Below are 20371 nucleotides of genomic sequence, written 5' to 3' on the forward strand. Positions count from 1 at the left end.
CCACTTCCTTGCTGCGTTTGAGCCTGAGTTGATGCACAGGTAACAAGAGGGTGAGAAGAGTCTTTTTCTTGCCTTTTCCGAAGTTACAGAAATTGGAAAAAAAAAAAAACCAAACCTACAAAACTGTAATGTTTCACACATGTAACCCCAAAAGCAGATAAAAAGTTGAAAATAAACTGCCTACCAAATCATACAAATGTAGTGTACACAAGATGTCAAAGATCCAATCGTGACACAATCAGATAGTTGCCAGAACTGTGCATGTGTAAGATTCTCTCATTAGCATAACATGCATTTAACTGCTGTGTTCCAGATACTGGGGTAAGGATGGGGTACACAAAGGAAAACTACAAAGACTAGTCAAAAGCCATCTGCATGACATGATTCTGGCCACATCCATGTAAATGGTGAATCTGTAAGCCTGCCTCCAAGAATTTAAGTGGAATAATTCTGAAGCCATTCACACTAGGCAGCAGAAAAAAAGTGATCAATTAGTGATGTCTGCCAGGGGCACAGAAATAGGCAGGGGTAGGGGAACTACAAAATCGAAAGTGTGTCAAGAAAGTTTGCTGCTTTTGATTTAGGCAAAGCGTTCAATGCTTTGTGCAGATGTCATGGGAACAAAAGCCTGCCCACTACATTAAAAGTTTACTCTACAGTGAATTTGTATGTCCAGAGAAATGTGTGTTTAATCCCATAAGGGGCTTAGAGAGAAATGGAAAATATCTGCAATATAAATGCAGATTACCTTTATTACAAAATTGGATCATATTCTCATTCCTAGACTAATTTCCTATATCATAAAACCTATATTCAATTTTATAAATAGCATACACCAAGAATCATAAATTCAGTTAATGCAGAAATTTAACAGATTTTTTTTAATAAAAGTGAGAAAAGGCTGTTTTAGAGCAAGTATCTGAAAGGACAGAAAGGGTTCTTTCTTTGAAGATATGTTTTTCTCTCTGACTCTACCTCCTTGGGGACATAACTAGAGAAGAAATAAATTTCACAGCTAATATATATGTAGTAACATGTTTAACATTATCCAATGAATTTATATCTACCTACACCACATAAATTTATCTCATATGAACTGTCACCTCTAAGAGAATTCATTAAAACAATGATACAGCTCCCGAATTAAATGCAATCTTCTAATTGGAATTTAATCTTACAATAGTAGTTGGTAGATTTTCTTTTTTAATTGACAAATGGAATAATTCATTAGTTTGTCTTACAGTTCTGTCTGAAGAATTTAAAAGTGACACAGGGACTGGCTGGCCACTGCTGTAGGGTATTACGGGGCTGTGGGTGGGGCAAGGGGGGGACGCTGGAGGTTCTTTCAGAACTCCTACCACTGCTTATGGGCGGGAAAGGATGGACACTTTTCCTCTCACCATCCTAAATTACTGCATTACTAATATATTCCATTACCTTCACGTAAATGTCATGTTAATTTCTGATCTTCATCAAGCCAGACAATGGTTTCTACCTTGGCCCCCAGCCAATTAGCTATGTGGAAAATATTCACCCGATTACATGACCTGTATTAGGTTAGGGACTGAAGAGAAAGGCAAAATAAACGCCTCAAAAACACTTCCGAGATAAAATGTAAGTTGACACTGTCTTCACTTGCTGGAGTCCAAGTTATACAATCTGATAGACAGCTGCCAGCACTCATAACTGCTTATTAAATCTAGCCTCTCTTTATGGTGTGAGAGAAGATCTGTATTTTTACCAATATTAGGTTCATTGTGTTATGAAAGAGACCAAAATACTTAAGATCATTCGCTCCAGCTTATAAAACATATTATGTAGTATATTAAATTGTTAAAATTACTTTTCAAAGTCAAAATTTCAGGGACTGGAAGTTTCAGCACAACCAAGTGGCTTGGCCCACTGACAGGCTCCCACACCAGGTAACTCAGAAGGGGAGCCCACTGGCCGGCTCTCCCGTTCCCAAACACCTGCTACCTACCTCTGCCTCTTTCCAGAAACTGCACCACCGCCACACCCGACCCCAAACCCAATGACAAAAATCCACATTCTTGAGATTAAAAAAAAAAAAAAAAGCAGGAACTTCTAGCCAAAATGTAGCCCATTATCAAGCCTTAAATGAGAAGGATTATTTTCCCTGTTTTTACCTCTTTCTAGTAGGTCAAAAGCTAAGCATTTGATTAAGAGAGAGAGCAAAAGGGGAACTATAGGCAAATCAGGAAAAACAACTGGTGACAAAATGTTGCATGATGCTTATACTCTTGTATCAGCTCCACCAGCAAGGGACAATTTATTGGTAGGGACAGAGGCAGAGACTGACAAATAAGCCAGCATATTTGCCATCTAGAGTCAACTTATCTTAGGAAAACTCTTATGCAAATCCAGACTGTTATTATCACATTTATTAATAACACTGTGGCTAACTGCCTATTAAATATGCAGCAGACTTAGCTGCTCTTCATTCTCGGAGTCTTGTGATGTGCTTCAGATAGGCACCAATGTCAAGCAAAACTTCACACTGGGAAACAGGAGCCAGCACTGATTCCCTGCTGGCAAATGACAGCATTAAGGAACCACATCACAGAGACCCAACTCAAGGGCTCAACCCTTCTATATCCTGCCCCTAAGTTAATTTATTATGCAGGGATGGTTATCACCAACATAAACTGAGTACACTATCCAATCACCCATTTTTCTGACCTTAAAATTGTGCCATAATGATCTATTTGTATAAACCTTTTAGCATATAGTTTCATTTCCTTGCATTGCAGGGAGGTTATCTATTGTTAGAGCTGCCTGCTCCTGTGACTGGGACCCTGCTCTACCATGAAGACACTTACCATGAAACATTTCAGTCAGAATTAGACTTTATTTCATGCCTAAAGACTCCAAATTACCAGCTGTAACAATTAATTGGTGCTTCTTTTGGTTACTCAATAAACTGTAAAGTTTTAAAAGCTGTAGGACTATGAATACATTTTTGACAACAGAAGGATTAATAGCTATCAGATATATAATGCATCAAAGTCCAGGCTATTGGATCATGGAGGAAGAGAATTAGTCCTTTAAATGAACCTTGAAGGTATGCTTTGAGGATAAACAAGGATAGAAAATCAGAACACATACTCCAGCTCATCAGATTTCAGGGATCTCTACTTCCTACTAACAATACAGTGAAGGCAAATTTACTACAATCTGATAAATACAAAGCATTTGCTTAGTTAGGAGAAAACTGCTTTCAATTGGACCTAACTATATTTTTATCAGTTTAAGAGATACCATTTTCATTTACAGTTCTTCAGACTCAATTTTCAAATAGCAGGCCTTATCCATGAAATTAATGAATAAAATGAGCCTGGTCTTCAACAAATCCATTCATGTGGTTTTTGTTCAATTTCATACATCAATTTATGATTGTGAGTTTGACAGACTCTATGAATACTGAAGACAGAGATGACACGTAACCTCAAACCTGAGTTTGTTGCTATTTCAATACCTTCAGAATTCCAACAACTTCTATGAATTCTCATATTTCTATGAGACAGATCCAAGCTTTTGTTCTCAACTCTACCTGGATCCCCAAAGATTTTAAATCTATATAAAATCTAGATTTTATATATATATAAATATATAAATATATAAATATATAAATATATATATATATATATATATATATTTTTTAATGCCTGCTACCTGATCACTGGTCTACTGACCATCCACAAAAGTCTATCATAGCTATGTAGCAATGGAAAGCCTCAGAAGAACTTCGTAGGAGAGGGAACCCCAGGCCTTGCCCAGGACCACTCCATAAGATAATCCAAGCACTCTAACAGATCTAAAACTCCATGACTCCATTAACCACTTCTTTTCCCTGTGGACTTCCTTGCCTTATGTGTTACTGTTTACTATTTGCTTTATTTCTTACCAATGAAAGAAAGAATACTGTGAGGAAGATACAAGACTTTGTTGTTCCTCTATCTCTAGTTCCAGCAGAACAAAAGACAAAGGACAAGCAGTAAGGTATCAAACTAATCTAAGTGGAAGTGAATTTTAAAGCCCACAGGCTCTTTGAGGGTCATCTAGTCTCTGATATTTGGGCAAGTTGCTTCACTAGGCTCTTTTTCTCTCTCCTTTTTAATCTATGAAATGGGAATAATTTGTCTAAATTATCTTTACCTGTAAAATCTTTAAAAAGTTGGCCCAAACAGCTGAAGGCAAGATAACATCTTAAAAAGACACTTATCAGCAGAGAAGATTTACTAAACTGCATGGGTTGGATGTCATAATCCCAATAACTGAGATAAGCTAGAAATAATCACTGAGGACAGAAAATCTAGGACAGGGCTATGACCAAGCCTAGGGACATCCCAATTAGACACCTTGTTTCTCAGATGCCCCATCTATAAAATGAAGGGATTTTACACAGACAACTTTGAGGGCCTTGTTAGCACTGACAAATAGCACGCTCTAACCTACCTGCTTTATCTTAAATACAGGAAGTCAAACCAGAAACTAACTTGTCGTAACTAACATATCAGCTAGCTATTAGGTCTCCCAATTTCCAATATGTGCTCTTTCTACATCACTATACTTCCATTAAATAGAATCTGTTTCAAATACAACTCTGCTAAGACAAGCAAGGTGAGTTTATGCCAATGGTTCTTATCATCAAATGCCATTCAGTACAAAATTGAAACCAATGGTTCTCTATAAAGGCTCATTTTATGATCAAGCTATCATTGAATGATGTCAGAGTTTTTACCCAAATCACCTTGCCTCAACCAGGTATTGTCGCTGATAAAAGTAAATCACAACTGTTCATTCATTACTACAGGGGAGCAAGCGATCTCTGAGGAATGTGATAGAAGCCATCACATACAGAAAATGTGTTAACAGAAAAAGATCAGCATGTCCCTTCTCACCTCCCCTAAAAATTACAATGAATAATCTGAAGAAGAGAACTATGATAGAAAGAAAAAAATGTTCCTAGTCTTTCTGAAAATCTTTTGAGACTCCACAATTCCCAACCCTTTAGCTTTCTCAAGAGCCCTAATCATGTAGAAGGCTTGGGATGAGACCTTCGCAATGAACAAATCAGACTTAAATTCCCCCGACAACTCAAGATGAAGTCATTATAGTCTTATTTCATGGTAGTTTAGCTTGTAATGTAACCAAGAAAGCAATGACTCTTTCGGTTGTGCATGCAGTTTAGGCAGTCCACCTTTCAAAGTATGCTTAAAAGAATCATGCCAAAAAAAACTTCCCCTGTGTCCTAATACATCTTCTATAAATCCTCAGATCACTGTACGAGTTATCCGAAAAGGTTATACCAGAAAGCAACGACAGGGTGTCTCTTCTTTTGAAACTAAGAGTATTTCATTTTCCGTGTAATTGTTCTGATGAACTTAGGATGTTAATCAGTTTCCTGCACTGTGTAGGACCCTCCAGCTGACATCTGGTCTTTTGAATTTTCAGATGAATAATCGTAAACATTCACTCACCCTTTTGGCCAGCAGGCATCACAGCCATCCGTTCATGGTTGACAGCAAATCAGAGAAGGGATAGAAGCCCTCACCATTGCCCAAATGCTTGGTTTGGAAACTGGAATTGTCAGCAAAAGCTCCTGGGACACTGCAATACAAAAACATTTTTTTTTAACACATAACTGAGATGTAACTTCTAAAACCGCCACTTCCTTAAACTTGAAAACAGCACGACACACATAGACTCTAGAGTAGGGGAAAACACCTTTCAAACAAGGATATGTCAATTTATCAAGCGTGATGCTGTAAAATATGAACCGGAAATACGGTTTTGAAAGATATATTTACCAATTACTTCAACACATACACTAGAAGGTTGTTGTTTATTGCAGACTTTGGGCCAAATATTTTACATATCTTGGCATTACAGAAATATCCTTTTTAATCTCAGTAGAAAGTGCTCAGGTAACAATAAGCTGTTTTAATTCAAACCTTCCCTGGATAAACATACCAATTCCTAGTAAATAATCTTTTCCAGAAAGTAAAAATACATGAAAAGAAAAATTATTTCAAAAATAATAATGAACATTAAGACTGGCAAGAGAGGTAACCATAATCATTTCCCTTCAAAATAATTCCAAAATGTTTATGAATGACATAATGAGCAAGACTCAGAGAGATCTCCATCAAGAGAAAACATATGATGTAAAGTGCAGACATCCAAGCAGAGAAGCCTGGATTCTGGGCCCAGTATTGTCAACAGATGTGTGACTCCAGGAAAGTCATTGAACAGCTCAGAATCCCAGTCTCTTCATCTGCAAGGTCCAGCCATTAATTGATTCTCTCCACGTCCCTTCTATCTCTTAGCATGTCTTTTGGGATAAAGCATACTTATTCTAAATAACCTAAACTGTTAGCTTCTCCTTTAAGCTTCCTGATTAAAAAGAAGATTTTTACCACGAATCACTCTTACACTAATCTGCCGTCAACACCAAAGCTGTGCTGGCGGCAGAGGGTTCTGCAAGTGCGTAGATGAATTCTCACCCTGGCTCTAGTGTCCACCCCTGGTGAGCCTGCATCCTGGACAGATGACAGAATCCCCTGGGCATCCACAGAAGGCTTCCATTCCTCTCCACAGAGCACAGCTCAGACGTCCATGGAAATCTGCCCAAACACGTTACAGACGAGTGTTTCTCAGACTTTACGGTGTGTGTGAGGGTAACTTGGAGAGCTTTGTGAAACAGATTCCTGGTCCACCTGCTCCTCCAGCTACCTGGAAGGCCATCAGTTTACTTCTTACACAAGTGGTTCCTTCTTGTCACAGGGTCTTAGGGGCAAAGGCCACATCAAGAAAGCTTAAGCTAGTTCCCCAGTGACTCAATTACATCATCCTATTTACTTTCCCCAGAGCTCTTTTTTAATATATTTTTATTAAAGTATAGTCAGTTTACAATGTTGTGTCAATTTCTGGTATACAGTATAATCCTTCAGTCACACATGAACATATATTTATTTTCATATTCTTTTTAACCATAAGTTACTACAAGGTATTGAATATCCCTGTACTATACAGTATAAACTTGTTGTTTATCTATTTTACATATAGTAGTTAGTATCCGCAAATCTCAAACTCCCAATTCATCCCTTCCCCAGAGCTCTTGTCATCATCTATCAACTTTTTTCTCATTGACTTATTCGTCCTCTCCACGAAAATATAAGCTCCATAAGACAAGGGAACTTCTCTGTTGTATTTCATCATTATCCTCCAAAAATTCAGAAAAATGCCTGGCTCATGGTAGGTGCTCATTACAGAGTCAAGAAACAAACCAACTATGGGAAGAATTCATTCCTCGGCATCCTGTACAATTGCCATTTATAGAAAACTCACACTTCACTACTGGTTTTAAGTATTTTACAACAGTTATTCCATTTAATTCTACTCTTACCACAAGGTTCCCAGGAGATCCTCTTATCAGCTCAAGATGCCGAAAAGAAAACTGAGGCACCGAGTTTTCGTAAGTTGCCCAAGATCACACAGCTACAGGGGCTTGACTCCACAAAGCTTGCACTCATAACAAGCCCGTATTCTTCTAGCCAATACCCTAATACAAGAGTTTTGAGTGCCAACCTTGCACTAGACACTCTTTTGACTGAAGCTTGCCAGAGTGAGTTTTGGCTCCAAGGCCTTTCTGACTCTGAGCTTCCTTGTTCATACGAGAAAGCTAAGGCATCCCACAGTGACCAGGTAGATAATGCAAGTGAGCAACACAGGCATGTATCAGGTACAGGGTGCGGTGAGGAATGTGCAGACTGGAGGCCCCAGGCTTCATCAGCTATCCAGGGCAGACTGTGCCCCACAGGCCCATTAATGCCCCGCAGGAGCAGAAACCCACGGCTTCAGGAGCTTTCAGTTCTACAAACAAAGGCAGTAATCCATCACTATTTTGTGAAATTTTATAATTCTTCAAAGATAACAACTAACCTTTGAATAGTACACATTTCAAAAAAGAAAGCAAGAGAAAGAACCCTTGCAACCCCTGTTACCAAATGATCACTGGGGGTCAAAACATGGCTCAGGTCTGTGATTTCTGAGGGATTCGGAAGCACAGAGAAGCTGCACAAGTGAATACAGAAAAACACAGTGGGTATCCGGGTAGATAAGGGCTTTCTAGAGGAATTATCTTGAGCAAGTTTTGGAAGGAACTGGAAGATGGGGTGGAAAGGACATTCTACAAGATCAGAATATCACAAAGGCTTACAGGCAAGTCACTCCAAAGAACTGCAGTGAGGAGGGAGAGTCATGCAGGAGCATTCACTTTCGCTGAGGGTTGGAGTGGCTGCCAGTTTCTAGCTAAAACGTAAGTTGGTCAGACAACGCTTAACAGTATCAGTGCTGTCCTGCTTGACTTCCCTAAAGCATGAAAGTCACAGGCAGACCCGAAAATAAAGGACAAACTCTGACTGTGGTTTGTGGAATTTGTTTGTTTGTTTGTGTGTTTTGTTAAGAATCCAATAAACCCAAGACTAAATTCCATTTCCACCAAGCTCTGTAACTTCAACCAAAATATCATATGAATGATACATACTGTGGTTTTTATATGTATTTACAGTATACATACTACAAATTCACTCTATATATACACATATATACTATACTATATATACACACATATAAATGCTATAAAATACAAACTCTGACTGTAACCAAAATACTATATAAATGGTACCTACTGTAGTCTATGTGTTTATAGTGTATATAGTATAAATACACTCTATATATAGACACATATGTAATACATACACAACATACAGACTATAAAATGCAAGCACTGTAACTCTTACCAATACTATATAAACTATATGTACCAGTTTTTATACATATGTATTTATAATACAGATACTATAAAATACAACACACATATGTAATATACACATACACATACGTGTATATATATATACTATAAAATCAAGCTCAATAACTCTAACCAAAATTCTGACCTATAGAAATGAAAAATATAGCAAATGAACTTTAAAAGACAAAAAAAAAAAAAAAAAAAACACTAGACGAGAAGACAGTATCCAAATAAATTATCCAGAACACTGCCCAGAGGCAAAAAACTGTCTACTTAGAAGAGTATGCCCAGAAAAATTATCTTTCAAAAATGTAGGTGAAACAAAGATCTTTTCAGACAAACAAAAGTTTAAGACCTCTCTACAAGACATTCAGAAAGATGCATTTCAGACCAAAAGAAAATGATTTCAGGAAGAAATTTCCCCGATTTAAGGAGGAAGGGGGAGCCAAAATAACGGAGGACTTGGGAGTCAATGCAGTAAATGCATTAAAATGACATGCCGATCTCCAAATCTAACAAAATAAAACAAAGTCTGGCACCACCATCGCTTGCTCTCCAGCCCGGCTCACTCATTCACACCAGCTGTCAACCACTAAGGCCCTGGACTGCAAACTGGATACGTGACAACAGCACCAGCCTGAAATGCAGATTTCTGCCCCCACAGTCCAGAGACTCTCAATCCAATCCTGGGAACCCACATTTCTACAGGATACCCCAGAGAACACTGATGAAGATGTGTCCTTGCCTCAACTCTGAAGAGCCTGCACCCCTTCCGGGCCAGGAATCCAGGGAGCCCCAGGGGCTCAGCCCGAGGAGGTCATGACGGACACACCACCTGGCCTTTGTTCTTCTCCACTTCACCAGCACCCCAGAGAGCACCTTGGCCCAGGGGGTCAGCAGCAACCCTGCCTCCACCCTGCTAGTCAGGAGCTGCAATAAATTAAAAGCCCATTAAAATATTTTAGAGAAAAGCCTAGAAGTGCTGAACCATTAATTGTGCTATATTCAATCTGTTTTCCTGGAGATTTGAAAAGCCAGATTACCATCTTGGGGGTCATTAGAAAGAATGAAGCTTTCTCCCTTTTCAATTTACATATTTAAAAATGCATATATTCTTCCAGGGGCTACTACGATGGGCTTTCCAAGTCCAGCAGCCACTCTACGGTCCAGCCGTGGACTAAGAAGCCTGTTTTAAAGGAAGGAATCAAAGCTCAGGGCCTGTGGCTGCAAAACAACTAGAGGAAAACAGGTAGAGGCAGCCACAAAACAACAGGGATGTTTTCTTGTTTTGTTCTCCCCTGTTTATTTTTCCCTGAAGCAATCCTTGCTGTAAGAAAGTCTGCAGGGAGCTGGAAAGAGCAGCTGTGGTTCCCTGAGGCCAAGACCTAGCAATCAAGTTGTTTACCAAACACTGCCAGGCACCGGCAAAACAACAACAGCACAGGCCGCATCTGCATCTGTTTTTCCAAAACAACCTCCAAAGTCTGGGGCTTGCCTGGTACTTCCTGGCATGGCCGAGAGGAAAACTCAGAAGTTAGAGGCATGAATTGCCTTGGGGGTCAGCCCCCTTGCCCTCAGAGTAATCCATTATTCCGTTTCTTTTGAAGAGTATCCACCCTAAAAATAAAAAGGGTTGGGAGTCTACAGAGTTTAGAAGCAGCAGATTGATATAGACAACCTGCTGCTCACCGGCACTTCCGAGCATGGTTAACAGCGGCTATCTTAGCAAACTGACATACTGTGCCGACCGTCCAACACCTGAAGACATCCAGCAATGGTCCTCAGTCTTGGATGAGCACCAGAATCTCTGGAGGGCTAATAAAACATAGACTGCTGGGCACCCCCAAAGGGCATCTAATTCAGTAGGTCCACAGTAGGGCCTAAGAATCCCCAGGAAGTGCTCATGTGATGCTGCTGCTGCTGGTACAACCAAGCACCACGCCTTGGGAAACAGTGCTGTGGAGCTACAGGCTTCTTAGCCATCCTGAAGCTCTGGGAAGCCCTTTCCCACCTTGACCTCCCCCATGGATTATCTGAGTGAGGATGACAGAGTCAGACCCATAGAAGTTCACACAACAAAATGCACTGGGTGGCATTTGTCCTCCAGATCCTCCACCCACCATACTCCCCCAGCCCCATGACCTCCCAACTGTGCTCTGTGTCCTGGAAGGTTACCCCGTCAGATGTGTCAACAGGTACCCTTGCCCTCTGCCTTCCAGCCAGTACAACCACTAGAGGTCTCATCTCAGGAGGACAGAGAAGATGGGGCATTTATCGCTGGGGCTCCCATTCCCCCCGTGGCACTGGCGGGTACTAGGAAAGATCATAGCTCCTGCCATGCAGCCCTCTCCACACACCTGCTCTCCCCAGGTTCTGCTATGGGCCCTTCCCTTGTCCTCCAGCCCTAGGAGAGGTAAAAGCCACCTATTTCCTGACACGAAACTCAAATCCAATGTGTTCTCCACTGGCTCTCCCTTGGTTTTAGAATGCTAAATCTGGAGTTGTGTGTACCCACATCACATAAATATGTAAGTGTATGTGTACATATACACTCATATGTACACACAAATATATATGTACATATGGATGTACATACATACACATATATATCTTTACAGATTTTTCAGTGTAGCTCAATCAGGGCAGGAGACCTGGGAGACCCATGGCCAAGGCCATCTCATGGGGTTTGCACCTAAGTTCCTCCAGGTCCCTGAGCCACAGAAAGAGTGGGCCCACCCTGTCTAATCGGTTACACAACGTGATAGGAAGGAGAGCATTTATGAGAGCTTCAATCCTTCTCTAATTTACTAACTGAGTTTCCTTTGTTGCAAACAGCACCAAAATAGAAAGGGAACAGAAGTGGGTGGAGCAGGCTCCATCACCAACTCCTGGGAATAACTTTCTGACAATGCTGAACCCAGTTCAAAAAGCACATCAGCTGCCAGAAAAAGGTGTGCACTGTCAGCTCACAAATAAAATGCCAATCTGCCTCAATTAACAAGGCTCAGAAAAGAAGGACAAATAATACTTCTGTTTTTAAAATAGTCATAACCTCAAATGTACCCTAAATGAGCATGTATCTGAACAGCTAAGTTCTAAAGTTCTAGTTGAAACGGTCACCCCGATTTAACCAAATGGGTCATCACTCCAACATCTGTGGCTTCAGTGAGCCTAGCAGACTTCATTTAAGTTCCCTAGAACAAATCACTACTACTTTTACTTTAATTTCACTAATAAGATTGTTTTTCAACTCACCAGAGGACTTTTTGGTATCTATGTTCAAAAACAACTTTTTTAAGTAAACCCATTAGATTAATTAGAACACATGGGGAATATGGTTTCTATGTAATTACTTTTCTAGTTTACTGAGGCTTAACCGGAAACCTTTACTGTTTGTATATTGCTTTTTTCCACTACAACCCCCCTTAACATTCCACTTTAAACTTAAAGGCTGGTGTTCCCGCTGTATCCCCCTATCTTTCCCATATCCCCAGTAAGCAGCCCCGCTTCTGTCTGAGCCCTGGCATAGAAAATGAGCGACTTCACTGTAACCGCCTCTACAAGGAGGAGTTGTACCGTCACGCTGGTGCCTTCCAGACATCCTGGAGTCCCTCTTCATCCTTCACCTTGGCTCCAATATTCACTTTTTCCCACCACCCTCCAAGATCAACATCATGAATAATCTGAAGACTTTGTTTCTTTCTTTAAGATGTCCCTTTCAACTTTCCCAGAAGCCGTTCACTCAACATCTCTTTACTTCAGACAAAGAGGGAAGAGTTGGCCTTTCTTTAATCCTCTTTCTTCGAGCCAAGTTATTGCTCTGCTAATAGTCTACCTTGCCTGCCATCTACCCTCAAGAAGAACACCACCGTCCCTCTCCACTGTGATTTCTAGATCCTTCAAAACCTTTCCTTTGATGACCATATGTGAGGGAACCACCGCTCCCAGCTCAGCCACACGGCTTCTACCTCTAAACATCGAGGATGCTCTTCTACGCCTTTCTCAGATGTTTTAGCATATGGCTCACAATTCCATCTAGATCCCTTCAGTGTGGCCACACCTATCAGCCTCAACAGCCATGAAACTGTTCCTTCCAACAGCCTGGCCAAGGCTTAGGTCAGGCCTGCTACAGATAAAGTACCACTCAAAAGAGAAAAAGTTTGTTCACTGAGAGAATACGCAGCTGGTTATCTTAACTTTCTTGCCCTAAAAGCTTCCAGTCTACTTGAGATGCAGCACAGTGCAGCAGGGAGCGCATGGGCTGTGGAGCAGCCGTCTGTGTCCCGCCCCAGCTGTGCCGCTTACCAGCCATATCCTCAGGCAAGCTCCCCTCAGAGAGTAAGGGCTCACTGAGTGCTAACAAAGCACTACTACTCCTTCTACATCTGACATGGCCAAAACCTGGATCTTGCCATCCCTTAGAACTGCTCCATCTGTAAGACCTTGAATTCCGAAATTCACTAACACCCACTGGGTCACCTCTCCTGAACCTGCTCCTGGACTGTGCTGAAACAAAGCCCCATCACTCAAGCCCTTAACTGCGTCACATGCACAATTCATCATCCCCCTCCTAAACGTCCTCTCTTATTCAGCATCTAAGGCTACTCCATGTACCCTAAAAACTCCTGTATCACCCAGGAGGCCCTTGTCTTCTCTACCAGCTTCCGGCTCGAGCCATTTGGTTCCTTCACCAGAGTGAGCTGGGTGAGGCCAGGCCTAGCTGTGATTCATGGTTGGTATCCTGGATGTCTGCACCGCAGAGCCCGGACACAGAAGGTCATTATGTGTGATATTAATCTGGGTTCTTTCAGGGAGCCAGGAAGATTCTTCCTAAGCCTACTTGGCACTCAATCTGTGACAAGTGGCTATTTAAGAATCACGGGAACTCCAGGCTCAATGTCACAAATACCTTCCACACATGCTGCGGTTCAGTGGCACCAAATACAAACCTTCCACCCTCACTGGCAAACTGGGCTGGGCTAAGGGGGAAGGACTTGACAAGGCGAGCTGCCTACTGGCAGGGCGAGAGGTGTCCCTGTCCCTGAGGCCCTGGGGAGCCTCAGTCGCTCCCTGGAAGAACAGTCAAGTGAACAGAGAGCTAGCTGCCATCTGGGCTCTTTATAAGGCTTTTGTGGTAAACATGTTTACTTTCTTTTCATTGGCTGGGCTTATCGTGATCCAGTGTTTTGTTTTGAGCCTTGCTCTGTAAACATGTTTACTTGGAGGGGAGAGCTTTCTGATAGCTAGGACACTTGATTTTCACACTTCTAAATTCAAAACATATTTCTCACTGCCTGTGGTAAACAACTCAAGGTGGTAAACAAATTACATCTCCTCTTCACAGCAGAGCAGTGACCCCTATGTACCTGCTCAGAAGCTGGAGATGGAGCTGGACCGTGGGGAGTGAAGGCTCACTGCAGAGTGAGAATGGGAATCACATTCACAGGGATGACGGGACTAACAGGAAACCTGTCATGGTCACTTTTTACAACAGCGGGTCCTGCAGGAGAGCAGGAGACTCAAGCCTCAGTTTCCCCAGGGGAAACATTCTACAGGGACACCAGAGATCATCTTGTGCATGGAGGGGCCCCATGTTTTCTGGGAGAAGTTAGTGATGTAATCAGCATACACAGCTGATTGGGGAGGAAATAAAACAACTTTCTAAAAGTGAAAAAACCAATTAGGTCACAGTATTAACTGCAATTCTTCAAGATGTCTTCTCAGTGATGATTTCTGTCTGTTTTACAATCAAGAAAAAGGCGGTGGCTTCCACTGTATAAAGGAGAAGTCCTCCACTCTTGGAGAAGGAAAAAAAAAGGAGAAAAAAATGAAAATAACTTTTGAAAAAACTAACAGTCTGGAAATAGCTTTTAAAAGTGCTCTTCACAAGTGCCGTGCTGTGGGATGAAGCATAGAGTCCCCCCTACAGCTGGGCCAAAGTTCTCTTCCCAATATTCCACCTAGAAACAAAAGCCTTCTTACTACAAGGCCTTGGAGGTTAAGCATAAATTACTCGAAGGCATAAAAACAAAGAGGCCAAAATCTTTGTTAAAGCACATAATACTGCCCCCCAACCCCACCTTCAAATCGTGTTCTGAGTTCAGGCCCCAGTAGAAAAAATTAAAAGACTCCAACGAGAAAGTTAAAGTTCATCTTACCACAGTAAGATGAACATCTTCATCATTTACTGAGCATCATTCTCTCATCCTGTATGGTGCTGAGGGAGGGGACAATGTCAGAAGGCACAGTCCCCCCATCGGGGCACCTAATCCACCTTCCACAGAACAGCCAGATATTACAGAGCAAGAACACTAAATAGTCTTCTTTTCCAAAGTTACAGTGTGATTCAGGGATACACTGAAGGGGGAATCAGGAGGAGGGGCCAAGGGCATTTTCAGGCAGCCACCACCCCCGACATTTAGACTGTCTCTCCAATCAAGGAAGGAGGACCAAAGCAAACACCTCCCCAGATAGTTTTAGCAGAAGGGCAGCAAGGCCCAGGGGGGTGGGTGCTGTATAACCAACTAGTAGGAAGAAGAACCCTCATCCCAGCTCTGCCCACAGCTGGAGAACTTCTGAGAGTCAGTGAGTTTGTCAGAGCCTGGCTTTTCCTTCCTGTAAACTGACAAGATCCAATCTCCCACCTTTTTAAACAACACCATTTCACAATTTTATGCCTTGGCGTCAATGGAAAACACCACTAGAGGGGATAACCGACCACTCCAGGCCCCAGAATCCAATCGATACAATACTTGGGTGCTTTTGAACCACCCACAAAGGCATCTAAGTTCCCACAACTTGGGGGCAGAAATGGAATTTCAAGTTAATGTGACGTTGGCTGGTGACGAGTCACCAAGCATACTTCAGCTTTTAGTTGTCTGAGCAGACAGCTGACTCAGCGGGGATACGGTTACCCAGCCAGCCACATACGTCCATTTGACCCACTGCCTCAAAGTAATCTGCTTTCTATCTCAAAAAAAACAAAAAAGTTAAATGACTAATGAAATGACTGAAAAAGAACTTCCCAGCAATTCTTACAAAGTTAAAAAAAAATAATAATCACCTTGGTAAAAAGATATGACAGTGACCAGGCTCAGAGTGGTCCAGCATCTGATGGCCATGTTTCCTTCTGGGGGGCGGGGGGGGGGGGGGGATGCCCGATCCAGGGGATGGAATGACATGGCTTAGAAACACCTCGGGAGACCAGAGAGCTGATGATTAGGACCAAATCATCCAGGAAAAGGGTTAAAGAGTCAAAGTGGTAAAATGTCTGATGCAAATATAAGAAAAGAAAGGAAAACACTGGTCTTTTACCCTGGTGTTTAACAGAGTGGGAGGCCTTTGGATACTCTCCTGAGGACATCCAGTTCTAAGAACAGGCAGCGTTGGCCTGTTGGAGCCCTGGCCACACCCGGCACTCTGTCCTGATTGAGCACTTCCATCCAGGCTCTCCTAAGCCTCACAACAGTGACACAAGTGAGAATCACTGTCTTACAGATGAGGAAACTGAGGCTCAGAGAAGCAAAGTCCTCTACCCAAGGCCACAGTTAGTAAGTGATGCAGCTACTACTATCTGAAGTGGCTCCTGCCAAGTCTCCTCCTGTGATGGTACCCAATACTACTGAGTACTACTCTTCCCACAGCTCAAACAGGCAACATGAGAACATTGGAAAGGCTCTCAAGATAAAGAAGCCCAGTTGAGAACACAGGGCTAGAAATTTACTGTGAGCGCCACGCTGCCTCCCACAGTCTAAATCCCTCAGGTTCTTGCATGTACTCAGGCAAATCCTGATTAAGAGGGAATTACGGAGCCAAGTGGGCCCTGGTTGTGCAACCTGGAAGTGACACTGGACATCCCCTCGGAGAAAGGAGACAGTGGAGGGGCTCATGCAGGCAGCCAAGACAGCCGATCCATCCCTCCGTCACCTGCACAAAAGGGACGCTTTCCAGTGCTTGCTCAATGCTCAGTCTCCTCTCTGTTCCCCCATTTCCTCCTGACCACAATTCCAGACACTGTCCCCTCCTTCCTTCTCTCCCCCGGCTCCTCCAGGAATGTTACCTAACATGTCCCTCAAAAGAAATTCAGTCAAACAGGTATTGAGTCCCACTCTGACGAACTGTGGAGCACGTGCTGGGGGGCTGGGTCGGGGGTAATATCCAGTCACTCACAGCACAAGTAGTGAAATAAACAATACGTGATTGAAATAACACTTCAGGACAAACAGTGAGGACTGTGTCATGGGGAATTCAGAATTAATTGCCAGATGAATTCTACGGACAATAATTGCTATGAAGTTCAAAAGGAGGGAGAGATCATTTCCAACAACGTATCGCAGGGTGCAAGCTCTCCACTCAGTTCCAGGTCTGCTTTGGCGCAGACCAGGAATTTGTCTGCCTGGGGTCTGATTCTGGCTGTGACACTCAGGGACTGAGTTATTCAAGCTCTCCGGGCCTTAGATTCCTCAGCTATAAAATGGGGATAAGGACAGGTCCTACATCACAAAGCGGTTGAAAGATTAAGTGGGATGATGCATGGAAGCCTTAAAACAGGGTAAATGAGGCTACTGTACGTCCCAGCAGACCTCTGGCCCTGGTCCTCAGAGACACATATGTACCATTTGAACCTTCACATTTGCTCTACACTGACTCCCCCCATCACTTCCATGTCTCCTGCCGAGGCTGTGTCTTCTATACCAACAAGCTCGAAACCTTGTCGGCCCTCCATTCTGCCCTGCCCTGCCCCCCAACACCAGACAGCCATCACGTTTGGTCTCACTTTGTCTCCATGCTGGCTCTTGCATTCATGTTTCTATCTTCATTTCCAAAACCCCAGGACGAGAGCAAGAACTGGAGAGGCAGAGGGCCTGGTTTCCACTCCCAACTCAGCCAGAGAGAGCCTCATTTGTGACTCAGGACAACTTACATAACTTCCCTACAACCCGGTTTCTGCATCTACAAAGTGGGGCTAAAGAGAGTTTCCACCCCAAACTGCTGCTGGGAAGATTCAATCACATGGTTTGAGAGCTCTGTGTACAACCCCCAGCCCACGCTAAGGGCTCCACATGTGAGAGCTGCTGTTGACATCTTTGCTTGGACCACACAATTAACATCTGTGCCCAACTCCTCTCTCAATTCTAAGAGTCACCGCTCATCCTTTGTGAGACCAGACTTGGGTCAGCCACCCACAGAGCATAATGATGGCTCATTTTCCATTTAAGCATGTCAATCTAATACTATATCAAAGTTTCATAAATAGAAGTGGGCACTCTCATCCACGGTCAGGTTCACGGTAAGCCCGCACAGCCTCTGCAGGGGGTGACTGGGCACTGTTTCAACAGCCTTTAAACCATGCACTCCTGTACATTCCTGACTTTGGAATTTATCCTAATGAAACAGTAATCACTGGGGGGAGAAATCAGCTACAAGGTTGCAAAGAAATACATCAGGGCATTGTCTACAGTATATAAAAACTGGGGGAAAAAAGGTTCAATAAAAATTAACCACATTGTGATTCATACTAATGGTGAAATACTATGCAGCTATTAAAAAGGGTTGTAAAAAGAAATATGGACATAGACAGAAAAATGATCCCCAAATCATATCTGCTCATCAAATGTTTGTTGGATGACATGTTGCTAAGTAACAGATGTGTTACAAAAACTGACTCTTCCTAAAGTGATGATGTGTATATTTGCTGTGTGCCAGTTGCTACAAAACATCACATAATATATACAATGGGCTATTGCAAGCCCCAATGAAGTAAGTTTTATTTATTTATCATCCCCATTTTAAAGACAGAAAATGGAAACAGAAATTAATGTGCCCAAAGTCACGTAGCTATGAAGGGAAAGCTATGATTTCATCTTAAGTCTTATTCCAAAGTCTATGCTCTTTTCCAATGAATGATGCTGCTCATAAAAGTATTAGTACATTTATAGTTAGAGCAAGTATCTTTCCATGGGAAAAAGATTAGAAAGGCACACAGAAAAACAATAGCAGTAATTCTCTCTAGTGGGTAGGATTGTAGACAATTTCGATTCGCTTTGGTTTTCACATTTTTTTTTTAAAGTTTATCATGAAATGCTTTTGGAATAAGCCAAAAAAAAACCCCAAAGTTTCTTCTATTTTAAAATTCAAATGTCAGCCACCCTTCTCCCCTTCCCTGGGACAGATGCAGATGCTGGACAGGTGTGGGCTTCTGAGGGAGGCAGTGCTGCCCGGTGGTGAGGGTTCCAGGTGCGAAAGTCACAGTACCTGGGGGAGGGCCGCTGGGAGGCTCTGGTGAAAGGGCTTGGGAACAGGCAGGTTCAAAGCTCAGAGCAGGGCTCACACTAAGTGTCCTGTAGTATTTGTGATTATTATTCTATCTAGCGACATCTTCACCACACTCAACACACGTTATAGCCCCTCTCTGGAAGTGGGACCAAAACATGGTCTAAGATCACATGTCCCACTATCTTTTAACCAACAGTCATAATGGATCAGATTAACACCACCACCCTCACCCCTGATATCCCAGACGTGGACAGGCCTGTAACAGGACTAGCTGGCTTTTAATCCAATGGAACTCAACCTCTTTGCTTGGGTTTCCTCACTTATAAGAACTCCTACCTCGTGGGATTGTGGTAATGACTGAAAGAGATAATGTGTGCAAGACCTTCACCCTGTGTTCCACCCACTGTGAGTTTTCAGTAAATGTTATTAATATTAGCACAGATATTCTGCATCTTACAACGGGGCTATGTCCCAATAGATCCATTGTAATTTGAAAATATTTTAAGTCAAAAATACATTTAATACTCCAACTTACTGAACATCACAGCTTAGCCTTGCCTACCTTAAACGTGTTCCAAACACTTACATTGGCCTACAATTGGGCAAAATCACCCAACGCAAAGCCTATTTTACAATGAAGTGTTGAATATCTCATGTAATGGATTGAAGACTTTACTGAAAGTGAAAAACAGGCTGGTAGTCTGGGCACTCAATAGTTTCTAGGTGGACAGACCCCATCCCCAAATGGGGTACTTGAGGGTTAGGAACTTCAAGATAGGAATTGGCGGGGGTTGGGGGGGCTTCCCACGTTCTAGAAGAACAGGAGTAGACCTCAGACTGAGAGTTAGCTGGCCTTGGGCCCTGGCCATCTGAGCAGGTACATTCCCTATGGGTGATGCAGGCACACAGGTACAGCAAGATGGGAGGGTTTCCTCCTAGACACACAAGTGCACCTTCCCCACAGCATAAAGAGCCCCACCCACTCCTCCCGGACCCCGATCTACACTGCAGGCCAACGCCCACGGAACAAAACACTCAACAAAGCTGCAGCCAGTTAGGTCAACAGACCCAGCTATTGCTCACATTTACGTCTGTTCAAAGACAGGAGGGAAAGTGTTCATTCCCTGCATGGACACCCCAATCTGGGCTCATGAAATAAACTTAAGTCACAGGCGAAGGTCATTTTCTTAAAAATCAGTACATACTTCATTAAAACACATTTTAAAAAAACACGCAAAATGGAGTTTCTTGAACCACAGC

The 20371-nt window shown here is 42.6% G+C and overlaps 1 protein-coding gene across 10 annotated transcripts in view; it reads right to left on the reverse strand.

The window, feature by feature from the left end:
* FOXP1 (forkhead box P1) overlaps nucleotides 1–20371 on the reverse strand; it is a 560221-nt gene that overhangs the window by 472128 nt on the left and 67722 nt on the right. For all 10 annotated transcript variants that reach the window (XM_072941702.1, XM_072941700.1, XM_072941694.1 and 7 more), the window contains one exon: nucleotides 5502–5631. The gene's annotated coding sequence lies outside the window, so the exon portion shown is untranslated. The remainder of the gene's footprint in view (nucleotides 1–5501; nucleotides 5632–20371) is intronic.

Source organism: Vicugna pacos, chromosome 17 (assembly GCF_048564905.1).
Source record: "Vicugna pacos chromosome 17, VicPac4, whole genome shotgun sequence".
In the NCBI taxonomy this organism is placed as follows: Eukaryota; Metazoa; Chordata; class Mammalia; order Artiodactyla; family Camelidae; genus Vicugna; species Vicugna pacos.